Source organism: Empidonax traillii, unplaced genomic scaffold (assembly GCF_003031625.1).
Source record: "Empidonax traillii isolate 1590-97213 ecotype Southwest subspecies unplaced genomic scaffold, ASM303162v1 scaffold371:size713392, whole genome shotgun sequence".
Taxonomy (NCBI): domain Eukaryota; kingdom Metazoa; phylum Chordata; class Aves; order Passeriformes; family Tyrannidae; genus Empidonax; species Empidonax traillii.
Window position 1 is genome coordinate 526,770 of NW_020955564.1, and position 21,187 is coordinate 547,956.

General features: G+C 39.5%; 1 long non-coding RNA gene across 1 annotated transcript; it reads right to left on the reverse strand.

The window, feature by feature from the left end:
- Window positions 1–15,463: 15,463 nt before the first annotated feature.
- Window positions 15,464–19,571, reverse strand: LOC114061908. Its single transcript, XR_003572252.1, has 3 exons — window positions 19,477–19,571; window positions 19,200–19,324; window positions 15,464–15,491 (listed from the first exon to the last, which is right to left on the reverse strand). It is a non-coding gene; the product is annotated as an uncharacterized LOC114061908 (long non-coding RNA).
- Window positions 19,572–21,187: the final 1,616 nt, after the last annotated feature.

A 21,187-nucleotide genomic window follows, 5' to 3' on the forward strand; every position in this document is an offset into this window, starting at 1 on the left:
ATCTTAAGACATCTAAGTGTCTACACCAAGCCGCACTTGTGCTGGAAGAGTCTAAACTTCAATGATACTCAATGGAAAGATAGTGCTGCCAGAGAAGCCTAAAGAGCAATTTAGATGCCTTACTACCTGTCTGCTATAGGGAGCATTGGGTAACTGTGCTGGGTATACTAACTAGCTCTCCAGTGAACTACAGACACTTCCTGCAGACATCTACCTTTATTTAGGTCCCCTATGCTTGAGTAGAATTCCATCTGGAAGGTTCCATTTTGTATTTCAGACAAGACACCCACTACCACTGGAGATTCTCTATGATATGCACAATATCTATATGGACTTAGCAGATATGATGCAGCACCTAGGAAAGAATTCCAACTTTTTGAAATAATAGCAGCAGTGTCAGGAGACCAGGTAAATAGCACTCTATGTCTATGCTTGGTCAAATGAAGTGAGCAGGGAGGATGGGATTTCATTGCCAAGGGGTAACTGCAGATATTCAGAAATCTTGAAATAATTTATGTTCCTCCTCCAGGTCCTTAGGAAAAGAAAAATCCAGATTTGTCCTGGCTCTCCCTTCACGTTTTCAAAATGTCTGCACTTCCTTTTCCTTTCAGTTGTAATAAAAGATTGCTTGAGCCTCCACGCAGGGTCCTTAATGACGCTGCCATTGCTAGAAATCTTTTGTGCACTGGATAATGTCAGAGTACAGAATAGCTGAGGGGAAGACACGCTGCAGTTTGCAAAATACTTGTTACAGATCTGTGCTTCTGTCCTGGGTGATGCCTTTAGGTACATTACCTTTACGAGTTCCTACAGGAACACTTGGCCATTACTTTTTCCCTTTTGGCCTTAGAACCTCAATTTACAGTCCATAATGCCTGCACTTTAGTAATGGAATGACCCAGATATTAAAATAATAATATAATATAATATTATATTATTATATTATAATTATTTACATTATTATCATTACTGTAGAGCATGAGCATGTGAATGAACTCAGAAAACACCCTCTTCATTTTACAGTGACAGAGCATCTTGGTTGATTTCTGCATCCTCAAATCATTGTCTGTATAAAAATATTGATGGCCATTATGACCAATAGCCATATAGCGAGCTATTCATTAAAATGCCTTGGTTCATTACTCCACTACATACCTTCACGTAATCCTACTTGAAAGAATCTCAGAAAAAACCCTAAACAAGGGTTGCACCCAAACCAGCAAAGCCTGTTTAAAATCATGGCTCACAGTACATCCTCAGAGCAATTTCTGGATGGTATTCATGCTTCGTTTAATTCTGCATTTTGTTCTCCAAGAGCTTCTAATGAACATACTCAGGATTTAACAGTTTCCTTTCCAAAAAGGACTGATTTCAAGATAGGAAAACATTAATATTCACAAAACCAAAACCAAACAATGCCCAGGCTGGCCTTTTTAAGCAGCAAACCTCAGGCTGCTTTCATGATAATATTGCTGATCTTGATGTAAAAGGATCAATCTACAATATTTAGACTTTGACTGTAAGTTGGATAAAAATTTCTTTTTTGTTTCCTAAATTTGTTTGCCTCTAGGATATCACCATGCTATCACCATTGTAAATTGTCATTATGAGATTTTAATTAGGAGGCTTCTTTGAAAAAGCAGAGGTTTTGCTTTTTGTTCTGCATTCCTATCTTTGCCTGTAGAGACTGCACTGGGCAGTGATTTACTCTATTAAGACCATCTGAGGCATTATTGTTTAGAAATGTTGAAGTTGCATACATTTCAGTCTAGCACACTTGTATACACAAATACTAGAATATTTCCACTACCTATAATACTCAACAATGCTCATCAAATGAGCAGTGAGTGTTCTCAGTTCTCACTCACTTAGAATAAAATAAAACCCCACCTATTTTAAGAATGAGTTCAAATAAAGGTATGTAAGCAAATAATCCTCTCCTTTTAATAGTAACCATGTAAAGAAAGTGTTTAGGTTCATTATCATCAACAAAAAATATTTCTGCTCCTTTAACTATCCTCATGGACTTTTTATGGAGAAGCCTAATTCAAGGTGCTTTCAGGAAAGTATATTTGTGTCTAAAAATAGCTAAACACCCTTTACCTCCTTTTCTTCTTCAAATGTACACCTAGAAATTTCTGTGGCTAGATCTTATGAATTTTGAGTAGGAATACAGCCAGAATCTCTGATAAAAGATACAAATAGGTCACCGATGTCTTTATTCAAATTAATTTAGTGGAAATCTGGTTTAGGGCATATTAGATGACTGTAAGAATATATGAGAGTAATGAGGAAAAAAAAAATCCCAGTAATTAAAAGCCTGATTTAAGCAGCATTCTTAATCTAAATGTCAATAGTAAGATTTCTCAGCCTAAGGTTACACATATGTTCATGTGTCTGGTTGAATCATGAGCTTGGTTTTATATTTATAGGAACAAAGTTCGTGTTTCCCCCCCTTCTTTTGTTTGTTTGTTTGTTTGTTTGTTTGTTGTTTTTTATTTTTGTACAGTAATATATAGCCACTAAAACTGATATTCTCTACAGTCTTCTTACAAATGCCGGAATATGTTTCTTGCAGACTACAGAGAGGTCATGGATTTCAGAAGTTACCCGACTTCTAAATGATACACAAACCGAATACCAGTGAAACTACCAGCAGTCAGGTACTGAATTGATATTGTTGTTATGGTCCACACAGTCTGCCTTTGTGGCATATCACTTACATGGATGGTTTTCTAAGACCTAACCTGTGCGTATCCAAAATGAGAATGACCATCTGATACTAATTATTCAGTTTAGGTAACGTGATCTCACATACTTTGGTTCCATTGCTGTGTAAGTACAGATGATAATACTCAAAACCAGTGCAGACAGTGACAGAGAAATATTTTCAACATGTTCCCCTTTGGCAAGACAGACAAATTTTTGGTTTTAGTTTTTATTCTGTTCACATCTATCATTTCCGTAATGATGATGCAGCAAAACAAATATTCCTACTCATTTGATTTCTGTGCTCTAGTATTCGGCCTGGCTAATTCCTGCAGCAAGGGATTCACAGCTAGTCTCTCAGTGAAGCACAAAACTATTTAGATGTGATGGGATCAGCCAAAATAGTCAGGATTCCAAGACTCAGCACATTTTAAATTATGCTCATGCCTTCAAACTACTGCTTTACTTTTCACTATACATTTCTGAACGGAATTGGCATCAGATAGTCTTCTGGATTAAATATGCTTCTGGTTTTCTTAGTGGTTCAGTCATTTGAACTTTTTAATCTCTAGAAGATTAAACTTGCAGAAAATCATCAACTTCAGCTTGAATTTCCCACCTCCATTTCTCCAAGTGGATGGAATTTTTAAGAACTGAAATCTTGTAATGGTTTGAAAGATTATCCTAATTTCCAGTTTAGGTGTACTTCTGGCTAGTATATTTATGCTGTTAACCTGTTGCTTGAGAGGAGTAACTCCTAGAAGTAAAACAGCACAAAGCCAATCAAAGGCAGGTTAGGATGCCAGAAGCTGGTATCTTGAAGTGCTGTAGTTCCTTTGATGCTAGCATATGACTTGCACCAGTAGTGCCATCCAGTACAGAGATCATCATTACCCAGGAAAACCAAAATGGGTTTATTACCTGATTCAAGTCCAGATTACTTGTGATCAAGTCTCATAAAATGGCACAGCTCACTGAGATCTCAGAAAAATGTATTCACATCACAGTTCCTATTCCAGTGAAAGTGCCACTCTTCTTAGCAGACAGGCTGGATGAACATACTGAACATACACTTGAATTACTCCTTACTAATACTGGATAGCCAATCAATAAGGCCTTCTTTTACTAGAGTACCAGTAGTCAAGAGAGACTAAGATTTTCAGGGCATCCTCGTCTCTTCTTCTGATAAATTACATTTTTGAATAAAACTGTATGTTGAAGAAAAACAGCTACTGATTCAAAATGTCACTCTACCAACATTAGAGAAATGTTCCTTTTGGGCAGAATAGCTTGGCTTGATGTCTGACTGCAGGAATCCTCTTCAAAATCCCCTCTGGGAGAACCCTTTCAGCCAGGCACCTACAGCCAGCAGCCTCAGGGCATAGCAAGTTTGGTTCACACAGCTCTTCTCCCCAAGGCTTTTCTTCAGGGGCTCCCTCATTGAGTAGAAGCTAGAATGATCACAAATGCACCCAATTCAGAATATAATTTTATCTCTACCTATTTGATCTAACTTCCTGTCCATAATTCGACAAAAACAAATTTTTAAAGAACAAGACTCCAACATCAAGGAAATTATAAAAACAGATCTTTGCCTTCTAGCTATTTTCCAAAGTGCCAATAAACCTGTGAATCAATAGGCATCATTTAATTCTTTAAAAATAGGGAATAAAGCATGTAGGCAGTTTAGCAAAACAGAATAATGGTATGAAGGAGAGATGGTAGGGAGAAATGTACTGATCATGATGCATCTTTCTTGTTGATAGAAGCTGGCTAGTGGTACTAAGTAGACATATGTCTGGATAAATGGTTAGCATCAACATATTTCACTAGTATTAAATTGACATATCGTTATCTAGATTTATTTTTATATTCCCATCTTTGCTGTTAGGGATAAGTCCACTTGGAAAGAATCTCCATTTCTCTTAGTGCTACATTTTAAAGTGGGAGAAAGACGAGTCATTTGGCATCTTAATCTCTTCCAAATATGTGAACAGCTCCGCCTTCCTGTTCAACTAGGGAGTGAAGGAAGGGGCAGGAGAAGGGAAAGTTATGAGGCAGAAAGTGGAAAGTTGGTAAGGGATGGAAAAAATGACTTAGCTTAACTGATGTGGTAGAAAAGAGAAAGGAAAGAATTTATCCAAGAAAGGAGAGAAATCAATAGGTTTAAAATAATGTTAGAGATTTCTATTATAATTTTGTGAAGCTATTCAGATACCATGGTGATGAGCACAGCTGAAATATCTAAGCACTCTGGGATAGAATATATTCAAACAAAAAGGGTAATTAAAATAGTGCTTATTTAGATGAGAGATAATGTCTCAGTTCCTATGCAAATGAGCATAGTTAAAGGATCACTCGCCTTTTTATGAAAATGAATATTGAAAGTTTGATGAGAAACTTGGGACAGAAACATTCTGGAAGTCAAAGCAAATGCAATCTCTATATGCAAATGAAATCAATTAATTTTAGCAGCCATGTATGAGTGTAAATGAGAAAATCAATGATTTTCAAAATCTAGTAATTTGATAGCCATTAGTCTCATTAGACTTCCTTTTTAAAGCTTAATTATTCAAAAATACAATTCGATTGAAGTGTGGTTTAGAAAGGACACATTCTTAAATTAATTACAGTAGTGATTTTCCCTGCAGCATGAGAATGCAGTGCCAGTACATGGATTTGTAGATAGAAATATGATTTTTTTGCTGGACTTGGGACTTTATTTTTATGAAGAGTCTACCAAGTCTCTGCAGACCACCTAAATACCTCTGTAGAAGCATGTGAGTAGATGCTGAAGCCCACGGAAGATGTACTGTTTGCACCTTATGTGGATCCAGTCCTTGATTTTTAGGGACATGCATAGAGTGAAGAGCCTTGATGAAGAGTGCAAGTGGAGCAGAGAGATGACCCTGTGTGGAGTGCTGGCCAAATTGCACACCACTCCAAGGGCTCAGACACCAGGCACTGGCTTGCAAGGGTTCACCTTCCCTCAACTGCCTTTGGGGCAGGAATTTCTACCCATCATCTTCAAAATAGCCTTCTGGCTGCAGCACTTACCCAGGGAATGGTGCCAAGAGATTTGTGCTATTTGTCAATCTGGAGGAGATTTAAACAGATTATGACTGTAAATTTGGTCTTTTGAGAATTGTCTGTGAACTTGATGAGCTATAAAGACATCTTTAGTCCTAAATAGCACAGTACCCACTTCCCCCCATTTTTTTATTCTTTCAAAATGAGATTTACTGTTTGCACACTTATATCTATAAAGAGGAAACCTCTTTTCTGAGTGTGAGGTCCTAGTCTGGTTTAGCTGAGTTCATCGCATTCATTCACAGGCTAAGACAGGTGGCTGCATCCAGACTGCCTGTTGGGGATGGGCCTTGGCCTTTGCCAACTCCAGAAATGTGTCAGTTCCCAAATGGGAATCGTTTGGATGAATTCTGCCTGGCTCAGGACAAAATTGTGCGAAGGACTGTTTAAAAAATTTATCAGCATAGACAATGATGTTCATATCCTCAGGAGGTACCATGGCACTGTTTTGTTTATTGGAGTTGATAAATTTTACTAACTAAATTATTCCAAGATTTTCAATCCATTTCTCATAGGAAGAAGTGTGATTGCCCAGACTCCTAGCTATGTTTCTTCAGCCTGTCTGAGGATCTGCCCTATCACATTTCTGAGGATCATGTTGTGATAACTCACCCCACTGTTGCAATACTTGCCTATTGCCTCTCCTGTGTCTTCCTCTTTCACTCTTTGCAGATTTCCCCCTCACTTCCCTCCTCCCCTCTCAACTCCTATTCAAAATGATCAAGATATAAGAAAGATGTACTTTCAGAGGCCAATTAAACGCAGCGGGGCACCAGCTGAGATGAGGAGCTGCAGTAAGTGAATTAAAATCAAGCTGCAGTTTCTGAGAGATGATCTCTGTACCACCACTGGAATATTTGTTAATAGTGGCAAGGGCTTCAGGCGGATCTGCACATCACCAGGGAGGCTAAGCCTTACTCAGATCATTGTGTGAGCCAGAAGTGTGAATAAAAGAAAAAAAGGAAAACTGGTTAAATTATGGCTTGTGAATCACAAACAAGTCTGCAAAATTTTATACTGAGATCATCTATGTGGCAAGCAAACAAGGAGTAAAAAAGAAAGAGGAACAGTTGGGTAAATCACAATATTAACATACATTTATATAACGTGATTGGAACAGCTCAGGATTGCAGAGGATTTAAAAATTAATTTTCTTTTATGTAAGGCAGCTACTTTTCAGTAGTGGCATTATCATGTCTGCACTCTCTGCTTGGCAGAGGCAGTTTTTAGACACCACTCCAATGAAGCAGAGATGCATTAAAAAGGAAGGAATCAGCACCGCCCCATGGATTTAAGGCTGGTCACAATTCTGAAGATAACCCAAAATTTCAGCCCTTGACATAGAACATCTCCCCCAGCTTCACTTCCTCATTCTTCCACTGCAAAGTCCTCGATCTCCCGTGGTGTGAGCCAGCCTCGGCCCCTCGGCAGATGGTGAGGGCTGTGTGACCCTGCATGCTGCCTCTGCTGGCTGCACTGCCCCCGACCTCAACCTGATTCCCGCTGCCTCCTGGCTGCTGGCTAAGAGTCCAGCTCTCCTCTGCCCGTGGCCGTCGGGGTCAAAGCTGAATCTGTGTGGTGATGCCCAGCAGAGCTGTAGGGTGGCTGAGGAGAGGAAGTAAATAATTCATCTGGTTGTCTCTGCAGCAGGGAGCTAGAAAATGAAATGTCTTCTCTTCCAGAATAGTGTCAGGTCACTAGCCAGGTGAACGCCCTTCAGGGTTGTTCATGACGCTTTCTGGCTTTGAAAGCAGTGGGAATTTTACTTTGTCTTCTGTGCCAGCAAGCTGAGAGACAGGACAGACATGGGATTCTGATTTTGCAGTTTGCTTGACTCTGTCTCATGGTGAATGATGTTTCATGTCCTGGATTGCCCATATGGTGACACATTTGCTACGTGCTGCAGCTGAGACAATGTCTTTCTTAAACAAACAAGAGAAAATGAAATTGTAGAGGCATCTCTTTTCCTGTCTCCTGTGATGCTTGCAGAGGCCATGGCGATGGAATATATTTCCAGGGCACGGACAGTCCCAGAGCTTCGTGTACAGGTGCCACCAGGAGGCTCTGCCAGTGCAGGAGAGGAATCTCAGAAGGACTTTCATCAGTCACAGCAGAGCAACAGAGCACTTTGCAAAATGTCCTAAAGATTGAGAATGTGCACCTATAAGTGCCCTACATAGCAGTAATAGTAGCAGAAGGATTTCAAGGTTCTGCCTTTTTCCACAGTTCTGCCCTTAATGAATGATTAAACTCTGCACTTAATAATAAGTGCTGGTGGAATTTAAATGGGTTGCAGTGCCCAAGCTTGGCTTCTCCTCCCTTTTGGAAGCAGGGCTTAAGACAGACTTATAAAATCTGAAGAAATGCAGCTGTGACTAATTCTTGGCTGCTGTTGGGAGGAATTGAGAGGGGAGGCATAAAGGGCAAAAAGGGTTTTCTTGAGCACTAGCACTGGCCTGGCCTCTGTATGCTTATCCTGTTGAGACTAGACAAAATGACTGCATGGCCTTTTCCAACCAGGTCTAAGGAGAACTCCAGGTACATGGCATGATAGTTATATGAACTAATAATATAAATCATAAAATTAAATAGTATGATTTCATTCTGTAAATTATTTGGAGACACGGTTTACAGGAAAGACAGAACACAAAGAAAAATTGTATTGCATGGTATAATTCTTTATGAGCTTTTTGTAGTTTAATATGATATAAAATTCATATTAATAGGTGTCATTTTTATGAAGAAATTTATAGCCAAAATATGGCAACTTCTTTGCTGTAAGAAACTTAAATTTGATGATTGCACTTTTTTTCTTTATTTTCATGGATGTTTTGATGTGAAGCAATGAATTGTTTAAGCTTGAAAGCTTTTATAATATATGCTCTTTTATTAGCCACTTTGTTCGTGATCAGCTTTTCTCTGGCATCAGTAAAAAAATATGGTATCTGTCCATGGGCCAAAATGACATCTGTACTTTTTCACTTGCATCAGCTGAAGAATGTGTAGCCTAGAGACACAATTAATGCTAGGCTGGCCTCTTCCCCGAATTAGTGGTCTCCTATGCATAGCTTTATATGCCATATGTGAAGGGCCAAATTAGTCCCACTTGGGTCACACTTTCCTTGATCGCTTCAAGAACTAACTCCACAACAGAGGGTGTTTGTAGAGATGTAATTTTCCATGACTGAACTGATATTTACCTATAGAGGGATTTTTTCATTAAATATTCTTTGTGAGATGCTGGGACATAAAACACACTGAGATATATTTATTAGTAAAAATCTATCGAGATTTAATACCTCCTTGAAGACAAAAAAATCTATGTGTAAAGGCTGCTGCTATTTTCCTTCTTTGCCTGGGTCTGTGAAGAACCACCCTAACCTATATCTGCATCCAGATATGGAAGTCACCAGCTTTCTTTATTGTGGCTTCAGCATGGAAGGACAAAACCACAGGTCACTTACCTGAGCTAAAGGGCCAGTGCCAGGACATAATAACCAAATGCAGTTGGGCATACAGGAATTGCTGGAGATGTGGCAAATCCTGATGCCTTCCCGGGTAAGGGATTTTTTCTGCCCTTGGCATTTCTACTCTTGGCAACTCTGCTATGAGACTGAGAATTACAAAGGAGGGGAACATAGATTGGGCCACCAGATAAGTCTATAAGCTCATTGGAATATTACTATATATCAGCAAAGCATAAAAAAGACAATTTTAGAATGATTTAGGTTGGAAAAGACCTCTAAGATCATCAAGTCAAACAGTTAACCTAACACTGCCAAGCCCACCACTAAAGCATGTCCTTAAGTGACACATCTTACATGTCTTTAAAATGTCTTTAAGGATGGTGATTCCACCACTTCCCCGGGCAGCCTGTTCCAATGCTTGACAACGATTTTGGTGAAGAATTTTTTGCTAATATCCAACCTAAACCTCCCCTGGTACAGCTTGAGACCATTTCCTCTCGTCCTGTCACTTGTTACTTGGGAGAAGAGATCAACCCCTGCTGGGCTACAGCCTCCTTTTGGGTAGTTGTAGGTCCCCCCTATACCTCCTTTTCTCCAGGTTAAAAACATACCCAGCTCCCTCAGCTGCTCCTCACACGACTTGTGCTCCAGATCCTTCACCAGCTCCACTGCCCTTCTCTGGACATGCTTCAGTGCCTCAATATCTTTCTGGTACTGAGGAGCCCAAAACTGAACAGAGAATGAGAGGTGTGACCTCACCAGTGCCTGAGTACAGTGAGCTGATCCCTTGCCTAGTCCCAGGATTAGGGAAGTCCCTAGTCCTGCTGAACACTAGTTCTGATGCAAGACAGGATACCATTGGCCTTCTTGGCTACCTGGGTACATTACTGGCTCACGTTTAATAAAGATGATAGGATATAGAAGAAAGTAGGAGTTTGGAGCTTCCTAATTTGTACATTGCAACATAATTTGTGCTTTCCTTCTCTTCAGTTTTGCCACTGAGCCAAAATTCATGGCCACTGAACTGTTGTGTGTTTGGGTTATGTACTTTTGCATATGTGCTAGGATGCTTGGGCTTTCCTGCTGTTCACACTACAATTTCAGTATAATACTTTGATGAAATAGTTAGGTACGTTATTTTGGTCACATATTTTGGAAGATAATTTAAAAAACATTTCAGGAAAAAACTCCACAAAAGAGGTAACATGTTTCTCTCTTTGTCTTCTACCTTTAGGGATTAACCTAGATTATATACTGTACATGGTATTAAGATATTACAATTGTACTGAAGAATAAAAATATTTTAAAAAATTGAACCTATCTTTGAAATTATTTAAAGAAGCACTATAAATATTAAAAATCCTATATAATAATGGTATTTTGTTAGTTTATTTATGATTTATTGTTTGCTTGTCTATTACAGGGTGCAGCCTGATAGCGGAGGTACTGTTTAGTGTCTTTACAATACAATTTAATGTCTTAAAACTTGGACTGTTTCCCAAGAGAATTTCTGACTTCCTTATTTTTTGACTACTTAACAATGGGATAATTGCAATGTGTGAGGAACACTTTTTAATCTTAAGTGACTAATATTTATGCAGTCTCAATGTAGATTTTTTGCTTGATAATATTTATATGTGATTCTATGCAAATTTATAACTCACATTTCTTCCGGTTGCGATTAAAAAGTTATTATAAGGAAACAATAGTTTGAATACCCCTGTCCTGTGTCAAAACATCATCCTTTTCTCAAGCATTTCAAAGCACTGCACACTAATGGAGCATGGTACTAGGTCTGGTACACTAACTCATATCCTCATAAGATGTAACTAGAAATCTGTTTTGAAGGATGGTAGTAAATGAGAAATAGTGTAAGGAAGAGGAAATCCATGGACATGAAGGTTATTCCTTTTAGGTACATCACCCACAACAGGTCCTGTAATGTTAGAGAGAAAACAGCAAAAACCTTCCCTCCAAAATTCATAGGAAGACATGAACATTTTTGTCATTGTGTACTATCCATGTCATTAACATTAACATTAACATTAAATGGCTTTGTCTCTAGAGGGACAAAGATAGTTATAAGACCAAATCACTGCCTTATGCTCTTGTTTTTTTCTGTGATCAGTTCAATCATGTATTTATGCACCAAAGTCATTAGAACTGCAATGGTAATCAGAAAGAGGAAATGGTCTCCCATCTATCATCCTGTTTATAACAAGAAGAGGTAACAGACCATTTTAGTTACAGTGCATTAATGCTCATTACTCCCCTAATGAAGATTTGTGTTGCTTTTCCAAGAACCTTGAAGTTAATCTTCAATTTCCTCCTAGCTTTCAAAGAAACACCAGTTTTCACATGACTTCAGCCTGTTGGAGCAAGTGAAGTATTAGTGTGACCATTATAAAACATAGTTTCATCAGGGAAATTATTATGAAAAACACAAGGTAAAATCTAGTTATTACTGTGGCTAAATCCTGTGAGTTTGGCAAACACTGGCTGACTCAATCCCTTTGATTGTGCCCAGACCTTTCTCCTAGCAGCTGTATCTATACTGCTACCATATGGCTGGTATTAAACCATTACCTATGAAACTATTATCACATATTCAAGCCTATGTGATTGTGATGTATTATAGAAACCATATGGCCACTGCACATCTTGCCTAAACTTGATTTCTACATAAATACTAGGCTCAGTATTATTTCAAATACCTCCATTCTTACAATGGAACACTCAGGGTGGGAAGTGGGAAATGCAAATGATCTCAGTTGAGGACTTTTTGTGACGCGCCATGTGCCATTACAGCACTCACGTCTCACAGCCAGTACTGCTTGGGAACTGGCCTTCCTTTGAGCAGTGTTTGCTGTGCTTATCCTGTCCTGGTGAGATTAAGTTCCAAGGGAGCTTCATGCAGGGCTGATTGCACGTCCCAGAAAGGAAGGCATGCCAAAAAACCTGATTTTCTGGTGCTCTATGTCACTGCTGTGTTGGGGCTGGACACAGTTAACAAACAGACAAGGGACTGAACTTTTGCTTACTATGTGGGCATTAGGAAATGTGTCCTCTCTAAACAGTAGATTCAGGGTTTCGGTCTGATTTTGCATCCAGAATTCAGTGTTTGCTCAAACTGAACACCTGTTCAAATATCTTGCTCTATCAGACAGCCTCAAACGTATGAGGGAGTTACTTTCCTGAATTTTGTTTAAGCATCTGTTGGAACATGTTCATCCTTGGTAATTAATTGTCATTTGGACACAAAGAATTCTAAAGAAAGGAAGTACCTTAGTGGCCTTAGGAACATTTCAATGCATCCTAAGGAAAGACTAACTTGAGTGTTTTTGAAAAGCTTTAATTTTGTTGGCAAGGCTATTGGGAACTAAAACCCTTTACACTTGGAAACAAGCTTGCCAAACCGTTTCCTTTGCGTATCTTGTTCTGCAGAAGTAACAGAATATTCCATTCCTGCATATTTTAATAATGCCAAGGGAAAAGGTGTATGCAGAGTCAAGGAAAGCTTTCTAACCAGGCTGTTCCTGCCTGTTTGCATGGTTTATGAGTAACAGTGGTGACACACAATTCCTCCTTCCTGTGGAAAGGATATCTGTTACGAAGAGAAGCTCTGCTGTTCTCTGAAAGTTTGACCTCTTTTACTGGTAGCAGCTTGGCAGGTGTTTGTTTTAATTTTTAGATATGCAACTTGCAAAAAGTAAAATGGACTCTAGGGATCTGACCATCGTTCTATTTTACATCTGCTTTCATCAGCACAGCTCCATGGCCTTGATTCATGCTGGTGTGAATGAGAAGAGAACTGGGCTCTGAGTTTCCATCTTTTTACTATGCAGGAAAATGAACATAATTAGAAAGAGAAGCAGTTTAAGAATACTGTGGAGTATGTCTATACAGAGATATAGATCAGTGACTTGGATTAACATATGGCAGTCAGTTCTGTGCCCAGTAGTAGGTATTTGAAGAATAAAGAACTTAATTGTGAACAGCTGTTTCCACATACTTAATAAAGTGTGCATGGCCAGTTCGAGCTCTATAAAGTGTAAAACATAGTTTTATGAAACACATACTGGGGCCATGCACATTTTTCAGAGTGCATCAGCTGTTCTGACTGTTAAGTCCTGTCTATCTTTTGGTTTCAGAGGCAGATCTCTGAAAATATTTTTCTTGTTTTTCATAGCGCAACAGACTTGGATGACTCCCTAATATTTGTAAAAAACATGGCTATTCTTATGCAAAAGGAGCACTAAGTTATTTTTATTATAGGTGTCTTTCCACCTTAACTATTCTGTTTTGCGATATTAAAAGGAAGAAAGAAAGGTTCGTGGTTAACAATGGTTTTGTTTCAGTTTGGTTTATGGTTTCAGAATTATCAAGAATATTAGTATCCCAGGGGAGCTGTGATGCATCAGAAATTAATAGTATCTAGTTAATCTGCAACATATCAGCTGAAACTGAGAGCCCTTGGCTCTACAAATGATCTGCAGCTGTTACTCATTCAGCTGCCAATCCCATGCTTTGCTTTTCACTAATGATGATTAACAAAACACTAAGGTGTATGACCAGCCACAGAGGTTTGAAAGGTCTTTGGGGTGTGAACAACTAATGTGTTTTCACACCTGTTTTGAATACAGGAATCAAGTGGTCCATTTTCACCAGTGTCTCTGCTCTGGGGTCGTGTCTCTACCTCCCGAGGGTATCAGCTGTGGTCCTGTAGAGTGGCCACATACACTACTTGGTTTTCAGATGAGTCCTCTGATGTAGTAGGTCAAAACTGCAAACTGGGTCTTTTTTGAATAATTTCTTGGTTCTAGAGAGCAGGAAGTATTCTACAACTTCTTTTAGAGGCCAAAGACTTTCAGTTCAGAATTTCACTTTCAGAATTTAAGCTGGTTCAGGGAAGAAGTGGAGAAACTCTGCAATGGGTTAAGCAATCACAGTAAGACATCTGGGTGGGAGAAGACAGCTTTAAGGAACAGGTTGTGATACAAATTTTAAAGACATGTTGAGAATTGCTGTGTTGTAGCAGAGATTTGACTAAATTAGACTAAATCAAATCTCAACAATAAGTTTAATAGCACCTGTAACTAAATCCCCTGTAGAGAGGATGTTCCTTAAACTTTCCACATCTCTACCTGAAATGCATAAACATCAGTTTTGAAAGTACATATTTCTACATTTTACATGAGTGCACAGTATTCTGCCAGTTAGCACTAAGTTTGTACAAGTAAAACTAAATAATAAGAAAATTAATCAATAAAGTGTGGACAAATGAAGATCAAAAGGATTTTAAACAGTCTATAAATCTCTTCTCTCCACTGCCGAGTTTCCATGCTCCTGTTTCTTCATTTGACCTTTAAGCCTGGAAGAATAAACTTTCACATCCAAAATAAATAAATGAATAAACAGAGTGGGAAAGTTTTCATGTTCTTGTTATTTGACTCCAGCTCTTACATACGTCTTGTTCAATGTCTAAGCAAGTAATGTTAAATGAACATGAATAGTATCCAACACAAAGTCAAGTAAGGTCAGCAACACTGAAGGACAATTACCTATTGACATTTTTTAGTTAAGTGGTCATGTGCATGGCTCTTTGAGCTCAACTACCTTTTACTTTAGACTTTTGGATGCAATTTACAATGTTTATTTTTAATAAGAGGGGCAAAAAGATCTCTCCGTTTCCTGCTCTTGATCCCTTTCAGGTTTCCAAGAAGCTTGGGCTCTTCCTAGGGTGGCCAACGGCTCCCAGCTGCTGCACATCTCCAAAGGGGACCTGGCACTAGCGGGCGATGGAAACATACACTTTTACCAGCGTGTCTCAATTTGTTAGAAAGCAAAACTAGAGGAATAAGATATTAATTAGCAAGTTCTTGGATGAAAGGTATACTACTGCTATGCTGTCCTCATTAACTTCTCATATTTTCTCTCTGGATTCTGTTTATTAAATTGTTGTACCCCAATCCTGTGGTATTTCTCCACATTCTTTCCTTCCTGTTATTATCACTTCCTGCCCTTCAGAATTAGTTCTCTGTCCATTTGCATGTGATCTGAAACTTGTTTCAGACTCCCTATCAATGGTATTTCCTTAGAAGTCTCTCTTCTGTTTTCCATTCTTTTGCTTTTTACTCTGGTCTTTCCCTGACCTTATTCATTCTGTGTCCATCTCTGTATGTCCATCCTACCCCTTCCTCATCATACATCCTGCCCCAGCCTCCACTGAAAAAATGCAAAACCCATCAGGATGGAAAAATAAGAGTTAGAAGGTACATCATCACCCGTGCTGATGATTTGGACAGTGAAAAGAAGAGGCTGGGTGTTGGTTTTGTGCCTAAATTGTCCATCTATGGTATAGTACACAAATAATTCATAAATAGGTACCATAGCTAGGATTTCCTATAACCTGGATAAGTGTTGCAGTCACTAAACTTTATTGTCATGTAGCTTAGCTCCTTCAGGAGGAGTGGAGCATCTGTAACTGGTTCAGTGATGATCTGAGGAGCTGATAAAAGCAGCTCGACCTCTGGCTGAAGGAGGCTGAAGCCTGGATCATTTGCTGCCTAACTGCTAAGGTTGCTGTATGAAATTGGGTGAGGTTGTAAGAGACCATGGATAAGCCTGTCAGCTCCTGAACTGAGGTTCCTGAGTTCCAGAGACGACATCAGGATACCCTGCATGGAGTTTCCCCATCCGTCAGTCGAGGCTGCTCTGTGTTTATACAGATATCTGCGTGCACTGTTGTGTGTCAAAGGCAGATGGAGGAAATTGTCTTCTCTGCTGTGTGCAGGCAGCTTCAAGAGGTGAAGGGGTGCACTGGTGGTTAGGAGGCGGGAGTGGTTTGTGCCTGTGACTGGTGGTGGGAAGCTTTGCCTGGCAACGGGAAGCTGTGCCCTGACTGCACAGCATGCTCTCCTGCTAAAGGCTTCTCCCTTTGAGGCAGTCAGCTTTTCTCCTTGTGTAAGCACCACATCCTTTCAGAAATGCTGTAAACTGTGCTGGTGGCCTGGTTAGGCTGTGTGGGATTAATCATGGGTTAAGCTGCTCTCAAGGAAAATTTCTTCTGATGCATATAGGCAGAAAGAGAGCTGCCACTCAGTCATCTGCCTCAGTCCATATAGTTTTTATTATCCTTCCATGGCTTCTCAAACCTAAGACTTCAACCACTTGGAAATATATCCTGGATTTGTTACTCGAGAATCTTTTTCTCTTTACAGAAGACTCAGGATTAATTCATGGAAGAGGCAGTATGTCTATAGATCTGTCATCCCACTTTCAATATTCTTTTCCTAGTCACAAATAAGCCACATATCCCCCATAGGCAACTCCAGGCTAGACATTGTCTCTAGGGTCATAACTTCATAACCGGCACTTGAAAGAATGTGTGAGGGGAAAAAATAGAATAATGAGAATAGTGGGAAAGAGACCCCTCTAAGCCACCATAAATTTTTAAGAGCACACTGAAAATTGCATCAATGAACAACATGGTCCTGCAAATGGATGATTCAGCTTGCATTTGCTTTTCATGGCTGCATACCACTCAGTGTCACTTCACTCACTCATGTCGTGTTGCCCTCTCTGAGCCCAGTGGGCATATTCTCAGTTGCCATGAAGACAAAAACTCACCAGGCAAAGGATACAATGCTCCCAAGCTCCATGACACTGTAATGCAGACAGTTCTTGAAAGTATCAATTTTAAAGTTATTAAGGTGACAAATATTTCCTCCTCCTCCAGAAAAAGCAATCTCTCACCTCATCACTGAGGGATGTAATTCCAGCTGCATTTCCCTAGAAATGATATGATGACAGGAGGGTATATGATTGAGAATGAGAAGGTATTATACAGACTGGTATTCAAATTCATTATCACGCAGTGAGACTGATGACTCAGAGTTAGAAAAAAATGAAACAACCAGAGATCGCGTCTCAGTCAGTGCTCATAACAAACTTGAATTCCCATTTGCACAGCTCATATACATGGGAATTACATAGCATGCTTAGAATCAATTTGCATATGCCGTTTCTACTCAGTCACACAACAAATAATGTATTAGGAGTGCATTTTAATGCACTATATTATCATAGAGCTTGAAATGCTGTCTGCTGTTAATGTGCCTTTCGAAGGCTGCGTGCACACATGTGTGTTTTGCTCATTCCCTCACTGTTCCTCTTAGCGTAAGGAAGTCTACCTGAGGGACCAGATTAAAAAAGAGGTGAATTTGGGAACTGAGGAGTTTGGTAGAGGTAAGAAATAGATATGAATATTTCAAACAGAAGGTTTAAATCCCTTCTTTGGCACTGGAGAATTATCTAATATGCATGCAGATTTCAGAATCTGGGCCAGAGTCCTTGCCAAGGCAGGCTCATGTGGTCTCCATCTGGCCTCATCCTCCACAGAGATCAGGCCCTTCATTAAGTGCAGGACTGTGATCTCAGAGCTGACCAGCCTGAGTGGATCTGCTTTGACAGCGTAGTGTTTTTGCTGTGGTGATTCGCTAGTTCTACAGCTTGATAAGTACCAAAGAACTCCAGAATGTGCTGCATCACTAATTGATTTTTTTGGATCACTGATAGTAAAACCAAAACTTGACAAATATATCTGCACTCTGTTTTCAGTGATCAGAAAAGTAAAACACAACCACCTCCCCAGCCCAACAACTATGCACCAATTCATCAGATTAGGCCAAATGAAACTACATTTTGAATTTCAGCCTTTCTCTTGCTGTATTCTCTGGTGAAAACTCTGGGTGTCATGGAGGGGGAGGAGACCAACACCCTTGCCTTACTTGTTATTGAGCTATTTTCAGTAGTCATTCTGCCTTTCCTTCCCATAGAATGCTTGGAACAAATATTGTCTGATGTGCCTGAAGAGAAGCTGTGAGAGCCGCACAGGCCTTTTGAACTGTAAGAAGCTGAATAAGTGGCAGAGGTCTTTCTCCTGTCCTTCTGTGCAAGTGCTCCTGATTCTGTCCCTTCAGTGATGCTCTCCTCAGGACAGTACTGATGTCTTATTCCCTTCCCTTTCCTCCCCTTCCTGGTGATGATGGATGAATTTACCCAGACATTCATACATCACGTCTTGTGCTGGGTTCTCCTCTTATTGCTGTATATCAGACTTTTCAAGTGGCTCAGAGAAATTAAACTGTATTTCAGAAATGTAAATTAAAATATGTCAGGGCCTGTTTTCTAGCTGGAAGGCTGACAGCTAGAAATGTCCTGTGAATTTGACCAGCTTGGAGCTTGAATATATGTTCCTTTTTGCTGGCTGTTAAATAGCATTGGGCTTGGTATGGATTTTATTATTCCTTCATCCTTGAATTTTAACGATCAAAAGTGATGTGCTAAAAGAGTGATGGTTTACATTAAGATTGTGTTATACTAGTGTTTACAAGACACAAACTTGAGGCAACTGTCTCTCTTTTTGGCTTTCTTTGAATGGTTTTGATGACTTTAACTGTTTTTAGATATTTGAGGAACGCTTGGAAAAAAGTGAAGAGGACCACATCAAGGGAGAAGAGAGACACTTGGTTGTTCCGAAGATCACAACAGACACTGGTATCTTTGGGTAGCTAGTAGGCACTTAAAAACACACCACCTCACTGTAGTACTTTTAATAATAATATATTAGGGTACTTTCTAAAATCTGTAAATCAAGAAGAGCCTTGCAAGCATACACCATATGGTTCTACTGGGAACATGGACATCACAGTTTAAATCCTCAAATGTTCTTTTTCATATTATTTAAATAATTTGTAGTCAGCTGGGTACTCCCAAAGCATACAGGAAATACTAGTTATTCTAGACACACTGAAATCATAACTTCATTGTAAAATCTCTCTGCAGTTGAGATCTCACCCTGGATGACAATGAAGTCTTAAACTTTTACTTAAAAAGATAACTTCTTAAAAAGGTAATTCATCATGAACTGACTTGAACAGAGCACAGTCCATTTACTGTTTATGTCAACCAGTTTCTTAACATAATGTTGTCTCATTACTCATATTCTTTATATAGGAAGGGTGCTAAGTTATCTCTGCATTACATAGTGCTTGATTCTGGAATAATAAAGAATTAGCCTTAAACTTTACTGCAGAATTAACTTACATAATTTACTACTTGGCTGTGCTAAAGACCACAATATACAACAGCAGAATACCCTTCAGAAGGTTGTCATGCATAGGTAACACTAAAACAGAAGGTGACATACACTGATTGTAGAGACCATGTTCTCCTCGTTTTCTCTTGAGTGCTCTGTTAAGACACTAGATAAGTTATTACTGGGTCAGAACTAACTTGTGGGTCCAACCTCACAGGGGTAGGGTGGTATCATATCCTTTATTACAGCCACTGGAACCCACATGGGGAAGCCTCAGCGTAGCTGTCAGTCACAGACAGCCTGGGAAAACTATAACACACCACATGTCCTGCAGCCCCTGACCCAGCTCAAATTGGCAGGGACAGTGAGAACACTTCCCTTCACCCTGGCCTGGAACCCCAGAGTGTTTGCTGGGTCAGAGATTCCACCTGAGCGAGTTTTTCAAGGGGACCCGAGCAGATAAAACCAAGGGCATGTGTTTGCCACAAGTCACAGCCCTGCCTTGTGGATGTGTGAGAGCTGGTCTTTTACAAGGCTTCAGTGATAGCTCTCTCTCCCTCTTTCTCCTTCTCTCTTCTTGATCATTCTGTTTCTCTTTACTCCTTTCTTGATGCTTGGGGTAGTTTGGATCTGGAGGGATTGAACCTTGATTTATGTGTTGTTGGATTGAATCTTGATTTAAGCATTATGGAATTGGTTGTATTTTGCCTTAAGTGCTATGGGTTAATAGTATATGTTGAATCAGTATTGTAGGGGAACATTTTTGTCTAACTTGTGTGGTGTCCTTTTGAACTTTGGCCAAGTTCCCTTATTTACTCCTCTAAATTAATAAAGCAATTCCTTGGGAACAAGTCTGTGGCTTATTCTCTTGATGCCATCTTGAGGTATTAAAGAACCCTATATCTATATAGCAAAGTAAAACTCATAGCCAGTGCTGTGAGCCAGCAGCTCCCGGGGCTGGAGTTTTACGTGCTCCTCACTTCCTCTTGTGTACTGCTTGCTGTTTATGTGGACATCATATCACAGTGGTACATACTGCTCCTGACTTTTAGGGAGGAAATTAATGAGTTTCAAGCATGGTTGAAGAATTTGCTTGAATAACTCAAGAATGATGAATATTGAATCTTACTGGAAAGTCCATTTTAATGCATAGAACAAACACTTACATGAGAGATAGCCTGTTGCCTGTATGTATAATATTTTCTTTCCCACAGGCTGGAGCATATGGGGTTTAACTGCTACACTAGGAATAACACATCCATACTGCACATATGGCACAATGATGTGAGCAACACAGAACTAGGACACCATCAAGAAAGATGAAGAGTGGTTTTGTTTAAACATGAACACACAGAGATGTGAAGAGCAGGGCTAAAATATCAGATGTTTGGATAGAAACTGCTGTGGGAAGGCTGTGTCTTTGCTAGCCCTCACTGCATAAAATACAGGATGAGAAGCAAGAGCACTGATGGGCCTTGTGTTGGTGCTGACTAGGACAGATCCTAGTCTGGAGTGACTGGAGGAAAAAACATAAAAGACAATACAAAGAAAGACTCGCTCTGAGTATTGCTGCAGTTACTGCTTTAACAAGTTGCTGAATTTAAGCCTACAATTCCAGCAAAAATGATGTGAACAATTTGTTCCCCTGCAGTAACATCTACAAGCAAGACAGCTTGATGACCTTTAATTGATTTAAAGATCCACCATCTTTGGGTGGGTGAACGTTTCTGAATGGGAAATAAGAAATAGAATTCCTCTACCTTAAAAAAAAAAAAAAGGTCAGTTAAACTAAGACCTTTCTGCAGAAACTGAAAAGTACTTT